This window comes from Rutidosis leptorrhynchoides, chromosome 3 (assembly GCF_046630445.1).
Source record: "Rutidosis leptorrhynchoides isolate AG116_Rl617_1_P2 chromosome 3, CSIRO_AGI_Rlap_v1, whole genome shotgun sequence".
Taxonomy (NCBI): Eukaryota; Viridiplantae; Streptophyta; class Magnoliopsida; order Asterales; family Asteraceae; genus Rutidosis; species Rutidosis leptorrhynchoides.
The window spans coordinates 231,572,453-231,583,916 of record NC_092335.1 but is presented as its reverse complement, the minus strand read 5'-3'; positions in this window follow the sequence as shown (position 1 = coordinate 231,583,916).

Below are 11,464 nucleotides of genomic sequence, written 5' to 3'. Positions count from 1 at the left end.
TCGAATATGCCCCTTTTTATTAAGTCTGGTAATCTAAGAATTAGGGAACAGACACCCTAATTGACGCGAATCCTAAAGATAGATCTATTGGGCCTAACAAACCCCATCCAAAGTACCGGATGCTTTAGTACTTTGAAATTTATATCATATCCGAAGGGTGTCCCGGAATGATGGGGATATTCTTATATATGCATCTTGTTATTGTCGGTTACCAGGTGTTCACCATATGAATGATTTTTATCTCTATGTATGGGATGTGTATTGAAATATGAAATCTTGTGGTCTATTGTTACGATTTGATATATATAGGTTAAACCTATAACTCACCAACATTTTTGTTGACGTTTTAAGCATGTTTATTCTCAGGTGATTATTAAGAGCTTCCGCTGTCGCATACTTAAATAAGGACAAGATTTGGAGTCCATGCTTGTATGATATTGTGTAAAAACTGCATTCAAGAAACTTATTTTGTTGTAACATATTTGTATTGTAAACCATTATGTAATGGTCGTGTGTAAACAGGATATTTTAGATTATCATTATTTGATAATCTACGTAAAGCTTTTTAAACCTTTATTGATGAAATAAAGGTTATGGTTTGTTTAAAAATGAATGCAGTCTTTGAAAAACGTCTCATATAGAGGTCAAAACCTCGCAACGAAATCAATTAATATGGAACGTTTTTAATCAATAAGAACGGGACATTTCAAATTAGTTTTATTAAATTGTAAAATTAATAGTTTTATAAAATAAATAATATAAAAATAATATTTTTATAAAAATTGTACTTTTTACAACTTTTTGTATATTTTTATATTTTGTCCTTTTTTAATCGTTGTAGCGTAATATTTGTATTTTTTAGCTCATATTTAATTTTAAACTTAGTTTTTGCTATAGTTATTTTTACTCCTAGATTTTTAGGCTTTGCCGTAGAATTCCTTAAGTACTTTTTCTTTAGACTAAGAATTAGGTGCTTTAGAATTTTGCGACGCCTTTTTAAGTTTTAGTTTCTTTTTAAGTTATTTCCATTTGGGATTTAGTTTTTCCTGTAAGCTTTAATATTTTTAGACCTTTTACTATGTACCAATTATCATTCCAATTAGTAATATCAATTTGCGATTATAATTTTAAGTTAGTTGTAGTAATAAGGTTAAATTAGTTAAATATTTTTAAGTTTTGATAAGTTTCTTTTATTTTTCCGTCACCTTTTATTTTTCAACCATTTTTTTTTCTTTTTCAACCTTTTGCGACGAACTCTTTTTCTCTCTTATTTCTCGCCATTCTAGTTTTTAGGACATAAATTTTTATTCTACTTCTTATCTAAATTTCTTAAAATTACGAAAATTTATTTTAAGTGGTTAAATTAATAGACATCAAAATTTTCTGGTTCGTAGTAATAGTTGGATTTGTACGTAGACCGGGTTATTGGAGCCAAACAGTCCTCAATTATATTGAGACCAAACGAATCCTGCCCCTCTGCTGCATCTTTTGGCTATTCGAAACGTGGGCAAAATCAGAAAAGTCTATTGATTGGATAACTTATTATAATTTTTCTTTCTTTTTTTAAAACTAATAGGATATTCAGTGAATGCACCGAGCAAGACGTTCATCACCTTTTGTACGTTCACCACCTGTAACTCGATCAAGACATCGTTTAACAAATATAACCGCCGTTGATTTTTCTTTAGAATCGTCATCCAGTCGACCAAGTACTTCAGTTCAAATTTCCGATAATCCATTTTTTGAACCCAACCTCACAATTGAGAATCCAGAAAATATTCAGGAACGGTTCGTAGATCCTGAACCATTAAACTTTCCTCCGGAACCACCAATCATTCAAACAGAGATTGTTGAGGAACGAACCATTAAATCAGAATCATCTAGTGATACCGATTCAACAAATTCAATTATGGAAAATCTGGAACCTTTAAGCATGGAAGACCGAATGAGAGCTAAACGCACTGGCCAAGGTCACGCAATTACTCATCCAGACATTAATGCGCCAGATTATGAAATCAAAGGACAAATTTTACACATGGTGACTAATCAATGCCAATTTAGTGGTGCGCCGAAGGAAGATCCAAATGAACATCTACGTACCTTTAATAGGATCTGCACACTATTTAAAATACGAGAAGTGGAGGATGAACAGATATATCTCATGTTATTTCCCTGGACTTTAAAGGGAGAAGCCAAAGATTGGTTGGAATCGTTACCTGAAGGAGCGATTGATACATGGGATGTTTTAATTGACAAATTTCTTAAACAATTCTTTCCTGCATCTAAAGCCGTAAGACTTCAAGCAGAAATTGTTACGTTCACACAGAAGCCAAATGAAACTCTATATGAGGCGTGGACAAGATATGGAAAGTTGTTAAGAGGATGTCCGCAACATGGTTTAGACACCTGTCAAATAGTACAAATATTCTACCGAGGATGCGACATCACTACAAGAAAAGACATAGATATAGCAGCTGGTGGTTCTATTATGAAGAAAACCGAAACTGATGCTTACAAAATTATTGATAATACTGCTTCCCACTCACATGAGTGGCACCAAGAAAAAGATATCATTAGATCATCTAAAGCAGCTAGAGCCGATTCTAGCCATGACTTAGATTCCATTTCCGCAAAGATAGATGCTTTCGAGAGACGAATAGAAAAGATGACTAAGGATATTCACTCAATACGAATCAGTTGTGAGCAGTGTGGAGGACCACATTTGACAAAAGATTGTCTCAGTATTGAATTAACAATGGAACAAAGAGAGAATATTTCATACATAAACCAAAGGCCTGGAAATAATTATCAGAATAATTATCAACCGCCAAGACCGATTTACAATCAAAACCAGAATTATAACCGAAATATTCCATACAACAACCAACAAGGTCCTAGCAATCAACAAGTATCCAATAATACTTACAATCAGCAAAGACCGAATTTTCAAAACAAACCACCGCAACAAACCGATGATAAAAAGCCGAATTTAGAAGATATGATGACGAAGCTAGTTGAAACTCAAACGCAGTTTTTCACATCTCAGAAACAAACCAATGAACAAAATGCTCAAGCATTTAGAAATCAACAAGCTTCTATTCAAAATCTGGAACAAGAAGTAAGTAACCTAGCAAGGTTAATAGGTGAAAGAAAACCGGGAAGTTTACCTAGTGATACAAATGCTAACCCCCGAAATGAAACAGCTAAAGCTATTACCACAAGAAGTGGTACAACACTTAAACCACCTGAAATACCTGTAACTTCTGATGAAACTATTCCTACTCCACAAGAACCACAACCTGATCAAGATAAGGAAAAAGAACCGGTAGTTGAAAAGGTTAATGAAGATAACACAGTTAAGGATAAACCTTATGTTAAACCATATCAACCACCACTTCCTTATCCGAGTAAAATGAAGAAAGAAAAACTTGAAGCCGAGCAATCCAAATTCTTGGATATGTTTAAACAGATAAATGTAAATCTTCCTTTCATTGACGTGATTTCAGGAATGCCAAGGTATGCTAAATTCTTGAAAGATCTAATCACGAATAGAAAGAAAATGGAAGAACTCTCGGCTGTTACTATGAATGCTAATTGTTCAGCAGTGCTGTTGAATAAGATACCAGAAAAACTATCTGATCCAGGAAGTTTCACAATTCCATGTTTTCTGGGTAGTCTTAGTTCAATAGAAGCATTAGCAGATTTAGGTGCTAGTATAAATCTAATGCCGTATTCACTATACGCTAAACTAGACCTCGGAGAATTAAAACCAACTAGAATAAGCATACAACTAGCCGATAGATCAATAAAATATCCTAGAGGGATAATGGAGAACATGCTAGTTAAAGTTGGTACTTTAGTATTTCCAGTAGATTTTGTTGTTTTGGACATGGAAGAAGATTCTCAAGTTCCTCTCATATTAGGAAGACCATTTTTAAACACGGCTAAAGCAATGATAGACGTGTTCGGTAAGAAACTGACCCTAAGTATAGAGGATGAGAGTGTTACCTTTTCAGTTGATAGAGCAATGCAACAACCACAATCTGCAGATGATACATGTTATTATATTCAAACTATAGATGCACATGCAGAATTATTAGAAGAATTTCCAGAATTACAAGGAACAGGAGAATGTTCTTTAGGAGAAGGAAATGAACCAATTGATGAAGCTGAAATGTTAGCTACACTTATAGCTAATGGATATGAACCAACAACAGAAGAAATTCAAATGCTAAAAGAAGAAGACAGATATCGATATAAATCATCGATAGAAGAACCTCCGAAATTAGAGTTAAAGCCACTTCCAAACCATTTGGAATACGCTTATTTACATGGTGAATCTGAATTACCTGTAATAATATCGTCTTCTCTTACTGAAAATGAGAAATCACAACTCATTTCTGTGTTGAAAGCTCATAAACCAGCCATTGCATGGAAGATTCATGATATTAAAGGAATAAGTCCTTCGTATTGCACACATAAAATCCTTATGGAAGAAGATCATAAAACGTATGTGCAACGCCAACGAAGACTAAATCCTAATATGCAAGATGTAGTTAAGAAAGAGATTATTAAACTGCTAGATGCAGGTTTGATATATCCAATTTCTGATAGTCCATGGGTAAGCCCAGTTCAATGCGTACCTAAGAAGGGTGGCATGACTGTCATTACAAATGAGAAAAATGAGCTTATTCCTACTAGGACTGTAACAGGATGGCGTGTATGTATTGATTATAGAAAATTAAATGACGCCACCAGAAAAGATCACTTTCCCTTACCTTTCATTGATCAAATGTTGGAAAGATTAGCCGGAAATAGTTACTATTGTTTTCTAGATGGATTTTCCGGATATTTTCAAATTCCAATAGCACCCGAAGACCAAGAGAAAACCACATTCACGTGCCCTTATGGTACTTTTGCTTACAAACGCATGCCATTTGGACTTTGTAACGCCCCTGCAACCTTTCAAAGGTGCATGATGGCGATTTTTCACGACATGATAGAAGAATGCATGGAAGTATTCATGGATGACTTTTCAGTCTTCGGTGATACATTTAAATCATGTCTAGTTAATCTGGAACGAATGCTAATTAGATGCGAAAAATCAAATCTAGTACTTAATTGGGAGAAATGCCATTTCATGGTTAAAGAAGGTATCGTTCTTGGACATAAAATTTCAAAAGAAGGAATTGAAGTGGATAGAGCTAAAGTAGATGTAATTGCTAAACTTCCACATCCCACCAATGTTAGAGGAGTTAGGAGTTTTCTAGGGCATGCCGGTTTTTACCGACGTTTCATAAAAGATTTTTCTAAAATTGCCACTCCTATGAATAAACTCCTAGAAAAGGATGCGCCATTTATCTTTTCAGATGAATGTATCAAATCTTTTAATATTCTTAAAGAAAAACTCACTAATGCGCCGATCATGATAACACCAAATTGGAATATACCATTTGAACTAATGTGCGATGCAAGTGATTTTGCAATGGGAGCCGTTTTAGGACAAAGGATTGAAAAACGATTTCAACCTATATATTATGCTAGTAAGACGTTACAAGGAGCACAAACGAACTATACAACTACTGAAAAAGAACTCCTTGCTATTGTCTTTGCTTTTGACAAATTTCGATCATATCTCGTTCTAGCAAAAACGGTGGTCTATACCGACCATTCTGCTCTTAGATACCTATTTTCAAAACAAGATGCTAAACCAAGATTAATCCGTTGGATCTTACTCTTACAAGAGTTTGATATTGAAATCCGAGATAAAAGAGGAGCAGAAAATCTCGCCGCTGATCATCTTTCTCGTCTTGAAAATCCCGAATTAGAAGTTCTGAATGAATCGGCCATACAAGACAACTTTCCTGATGAATATCTATTGAAGATAGATTATAAAGAAATCCCATGGTTTGCAGACTATGCAAACTACTTAGTTTGTGGATTCCTTGAAAAAGGATTATCGTACCAAAGACGAAAGAAATTCTTCAGTGATATAAAACACTATTTCTGGGAAGATCCACATCTGTTTAAAAGTTGTCCCGATGGAATAATACGCCGATGTGTATTTGGAGATGAAGCTAGTAAAATTTTAAACCATTGTCACACAGGACCAACAGGAGGGCATTATGGGCCTCAACTAACAGCAAGAAAAGTTTATGAAGCTGGATTCTATTGGCCTACAATTTACAAAGACGCACACCTTCTTTGCAAATCCTGTGATGCATGTCAAAGGGCCGGAAGAATAAGTCAACGTGATGAAATGTCACAAAATGTCATCCAAGTATGTGAAGTATTTGACATTTGGGGTATTGACTTTATGGGTCCATTTCCAAAATCTCATAATAATCTATATATACTCGTAGCCATTGACTATGTATCTAAATGGGCGGAAGCACAAGCTCTCCCAACTAACGATGCACGAGTTGTAGTCAACTTTTTAAAACGTCTTTTAGCAAGGTTTGGAACACCGAAAGCTTTAATAAGTGATCGGGGTACTCATTTCTGTAATAATCAACTTGAGAAAGTTCTTAAAAGATATGGAGTAACTCATAAAATCTCCACCGCATATCATCCACAAACAAGTGGACAAGTTGAAAATACCAACCGAGCTTTAAAACGTATTCTAGAGAAAACCGTAGGATCAAATCCGAAGGAATGGTACATTAAATTGGAGGATGCACTCTGGGCTTTTAGAACAGCCTACAAAACTCCAATTGGAACCACACCCTTTAGACTTGTTTATGGAAAAGCATGTCATCTTCCAGTAGAAATTGAACACAAAGCATTTTGGGCTTTGAAGACATGTAACCTTGATTTACATGAAGCCGGACGTCTACGATTAAGTCAACTAAACGAATTAGAAGAATTAAGACATGAAGCATACGAGAATTCGTTAATCTATAAAGAAAGAACGAAGAAATGGCATGATAAAAGAATCAGAAGTTCAAAAGAATTTAAAGAAGGAGACAGAGTTCTTCTTTTCAATTCACGATTCAAGCTATTTCCTGGAAAATTGAAATCAAGATGGTCTGGACCATTCATAGTCAAAAGAGTTTTCCCATACGGAACGATAGAATTGATAAATTCAAATGGGATTGAATTTAAAGTTAATGGTCACAGAGTTAAACATTACATACATGGTCCGATGGAAGTCGACAACGAAGTTAATCACAATTTCGATACCACAGCTAACTAAGTGTGGGGAGAATCAAGTCTTTAAAGGATAATATATATTTCTGTTAGAGTTAGATTGTCTGTTTTCGTGTAGTTCTCGAAAATGGAACACGTATGGTCTTTCCCTAGCAGACCCTAAAGAACTAGTCTTCTCCCCCCATTCTGAATTTTTATTTTTTTAGGTTTTTACGAAATGAAGACTGCCTGTGAACTAAACCATGGTCTAATGCTACACGCTTTGATCACTAAAAGAAATAATGATATATTACCGAGCGAATTAGTATCAGTAATCAGAGAAAGAATGGACGGAGTTAGAAAAGGATCCAGATGCGAAGATAATAAGTTACAATTTGGTAAAGGAAAATCAAAATCCGCAGCGAAAAGAAGAGCACGACACCTAGAACGATGTCACAAATGCGGAAAATGGTCACATGGAGGTAAATGTTCAAATAATCAAACCTATTCAAATACCGAATTTGTTACTTTATGCAGAGACGGACCGTTCATATGTTTAGAAGAAAAGACAATGAATGCTCGAGGTTACGCCTATGCAGCCATGGAAAACCAATTAAACCGACTATCTTATGAATATAATAGATCATATAACTAAGAAATCTATTTCACAGGTATGTCTGTACAGTTTTTATTTTTATTTTTATTTTTAACCTTTTGATAATAAACGCTAATTTGTTCGCTAAAAAGTATTAAATTGGTATTAAATAAAATTAGGTTTGGCGACCGAAATTATTGATATCATTCAAAAATTTATTACATCACTGCGAAATTTAACGTTTATTCTTAAGGTATAAATATCTTTAAACAATCAAACCAAAATATTTCAAAAATTCGTCATGAGTTAAATTAGGTCTTGGAACCGAAATTACTTTACCGAAAAGAGGGGCGCATATTTTTGATAATATTTGATTGATTAAAGTGGGATAAAAAGACAAAAAGATTTTTAATTTTATTTTTACCATATTTAAAATTAATATTTAAATCTTAAATTAATATTGTAAACTTTGTAAAAACAATATATTTAAAATTGTAAATATTTGAAACATTAATATAAGTTTGATATGAATTTATAAATTTTTAAATTAAGTTTGGTGTGAATTTTTAATTTTTAAAATATGAAATTTTAATTTTATGCATTTCAAATTTTGAGTTTGGTGTGAATTTTTAATTTTTAATTTTGAATTTTATATTTAAGTTGTGTGAATTTAAAAACAAAAATTTACTTTATCTCATTAAGTTAAGAATATGATTTTTAAAATTCGTCGTAAGTTGAAGACTAGGTCTTTGAACCGAAATTGCTTTACCCGAGGGAGGGACGAGAACTTTTATTATCATTATTTTTAATCTTATTGATTTAAAGTATGCCAAAAACATTGAAAAAACCCAAAAATCTTAGCTTTTAAAACAATCGCTACAAAAAGACAAATTTTAAAATTTTGTCGAAGGACGGACTAGGACATCGATCCGAAACGACCTCGTCCTAAATAACAAGGGAAACAAAATTTTAAAATTAATTTCTTAATTGTTTTATAAGTTAAAGATTATAAAAAAAAAAAAAAAAAAAAAAAGGGTAAACTCCGCGATTCGCGGAGTTTGCAGTGCAAAACCTCCGCGACTCGCGGAGGGACCAAAACCCAGAAAAAAATAAAAACAGCTGAAACGATCAGTACACTCAACAACACAAAAACAACCCGAAAAATACTGCGAAAACCCACGAAAATACACCCAAAAACACCCCAAAAATCTCAATTTTTAACCGTTAATCACCAAATCTTTTGCTAAAATCATGTTGAGAAGGATGATATCTAAGAACTATTCAAGAAAAACGGTAAATTTCTACACCTAAACACCATTTAATTCGAATTTTAGTGTTCTTGAGCTATTTTTTTTCCCAATTTGATTTTGATGCTTTTTAGTGTAATTAGACTTAAATTGTTTATGTATTATGCTTGTATAACCTAGATTGATGCTGTTTAACATGATTAGAAGCCTTAAACTTCAAATTTTGAATAATCTAGGGTTTGTGTTCTTGAGCAATTTGGGGCTTTTTGATATAAACAGGTTATGGCCGATTTTTGTCATGAATTGTTGCTAAATTGAGTAGTGTAACATGTCTAGGTAGTTAAATGATCCAAACTTTGAGCCTAAACATGATTTTGAGAATTAAAGTGGACTTTTTCAAGTCCAAAATTCATGAACTTGATTTTTGAAAGATAATGCCATTTGAGACTTGTTTATTTGCTAGTAATGATTATTTTGACATGTTATTTGAGTTGAATACTTATGAACTTGGCGAAAATTTTCGTATATGCTTATTTGAAAAAGTGTAGATTTGATAAAAATGTGAAAATAAGCTTAAGTTTGATATAAATTAATAATGTCATTGTAATTATTTTGATTGATGATTTTGCTGACACTAATGCATATTTGGATGCACAAAATTTGTGTTTGATGTGTTTTGCAGAATGAAAGGGGTGAATCTTCATCCCAAGCCCGCCATGCTCCTGCTGAGAACTTGGAACAACAGGAGGTAGATAACTACTACAAGCAGGATGTACCTCATCCAGTCATGACCTTTTCAGATATGCACTTGGAACAGTTGCACCCGAACCTGAGATTTGACAGACTTTGGATAGATTATCCAAAATATCAACGGGGTTTGCATACTCTTCATTCCAAGGTTGTTGAGGTACCGAGGGTCATAGAATGGGGACCCTTAGAAGCTGTAGAATTGGCCGGGCCAATTAGGGAATTACTGGTACAGAGGTATGGTAATTCTTCTTTTAATGACTGGATATGTTTATTCACCATACGCAGACCTGTATATAAAGTATGGTGTGAAGAGTTGTTATGTAGTATAGAGTTGAATGATCGGGTAGCTAGTTTAACCGATCGTTCTTTTATTAGATTTTTGTTAGGCGGTTCGATGCGCCACATGTCTTTACTGGACATGGCTCAGGCTTTACGTATATATACGCCTGAGGAATTAGCGTCTGCCGATTGTAGAGGATTGATACTAAACGGTAGAAAGATAGATGAGAATTTTGATACACACTGTGTGTGGAGTCAAATGACAAGCCATCACCGTTTCAAAGGGGGAAACTACTCTTATTTGGATATAGATAGAGCCGAATTAAGAGTAATACATAGGTTTTTAGCTAATTCGATTACACAAAGGGGTAAAAACAAAGAAAAGGTAAATGAACAAGATTTGTTTTACCATATGTGTATTCGAGACCCACACAGCGCTGTAAGTATACCATATTGTGTGGGTTATTATTTATCAGCTATGGTTCGGGGGATGCGTCCACATAGCATAATAGGAGGTGGTATTTTTATTACTTTGATTGGTGAATATCTCGGTGTGGATATAAGTCGGGGGGGGATTATTACTAGAAGAGCCGGAACCCCGCGACACTATAGGTTTAAATGTATACCATGGTGCGAAAGTTTTGAAGCGGCGAAATAACGCCGCAGTACGATACAATGGTAGACATCCACAGGTAGAGAGAAACCAGGAACAAGGTAATGTAGGAGGGGGGAATGAGATGCAAGAAATGCATAGGTTTATAGCTTCTCAGGAATACGAAAATGCTAGACAAAGAGCATTTGAAGATTGGCAAGTTCATCAGAACCAGATCATAGCGCATTGCCAACATATAGGTAGAAACTATATTCCTACACCGAAACCCGTCTTCCCTCCTTGGTCGATAGAGATGCAGCCACCATATCCTACGTATGACCCTGCCGAAGCATTCTATAGCACTTATGGTTATGCGTGGAACCCCTATTGGTACCAATATCATCCTTAGTTTACTTATTATTTTTTATTATTTTGTAATTTGTAATTATTGATACATTTAATATTTTTGTTAATATTGTAATCATTTTTATAATTATCTAACTTTTATTCTTAGATTTTAATAATTTTTGAATGTGGGGTAATAAACCAAACTTCAAAAATATGTATATATGTTTGCAGTTTATCTTATGTACAAAACAGGGTAAAAACAACGCATTTTCAAAGACTGGCATTAAGTTCAGCAAAAGCAACTAATTTTGACGACAAGATGCAAAATATATGTGAAATAACAACAAGACGGAATGAACAAATGATGTGCACCATTTATCATTCAGCAAACAAACGCCAATATATGTGGAAACTTTGGTAAAAATTTAATCATTTTCACACAAATCACCCTCAATAATTTAAATTGTTACTGATTTCTTGCAAATGAGGGCATTGCAAGATCTTAAGTGTGGGAAGGGGTTAAAT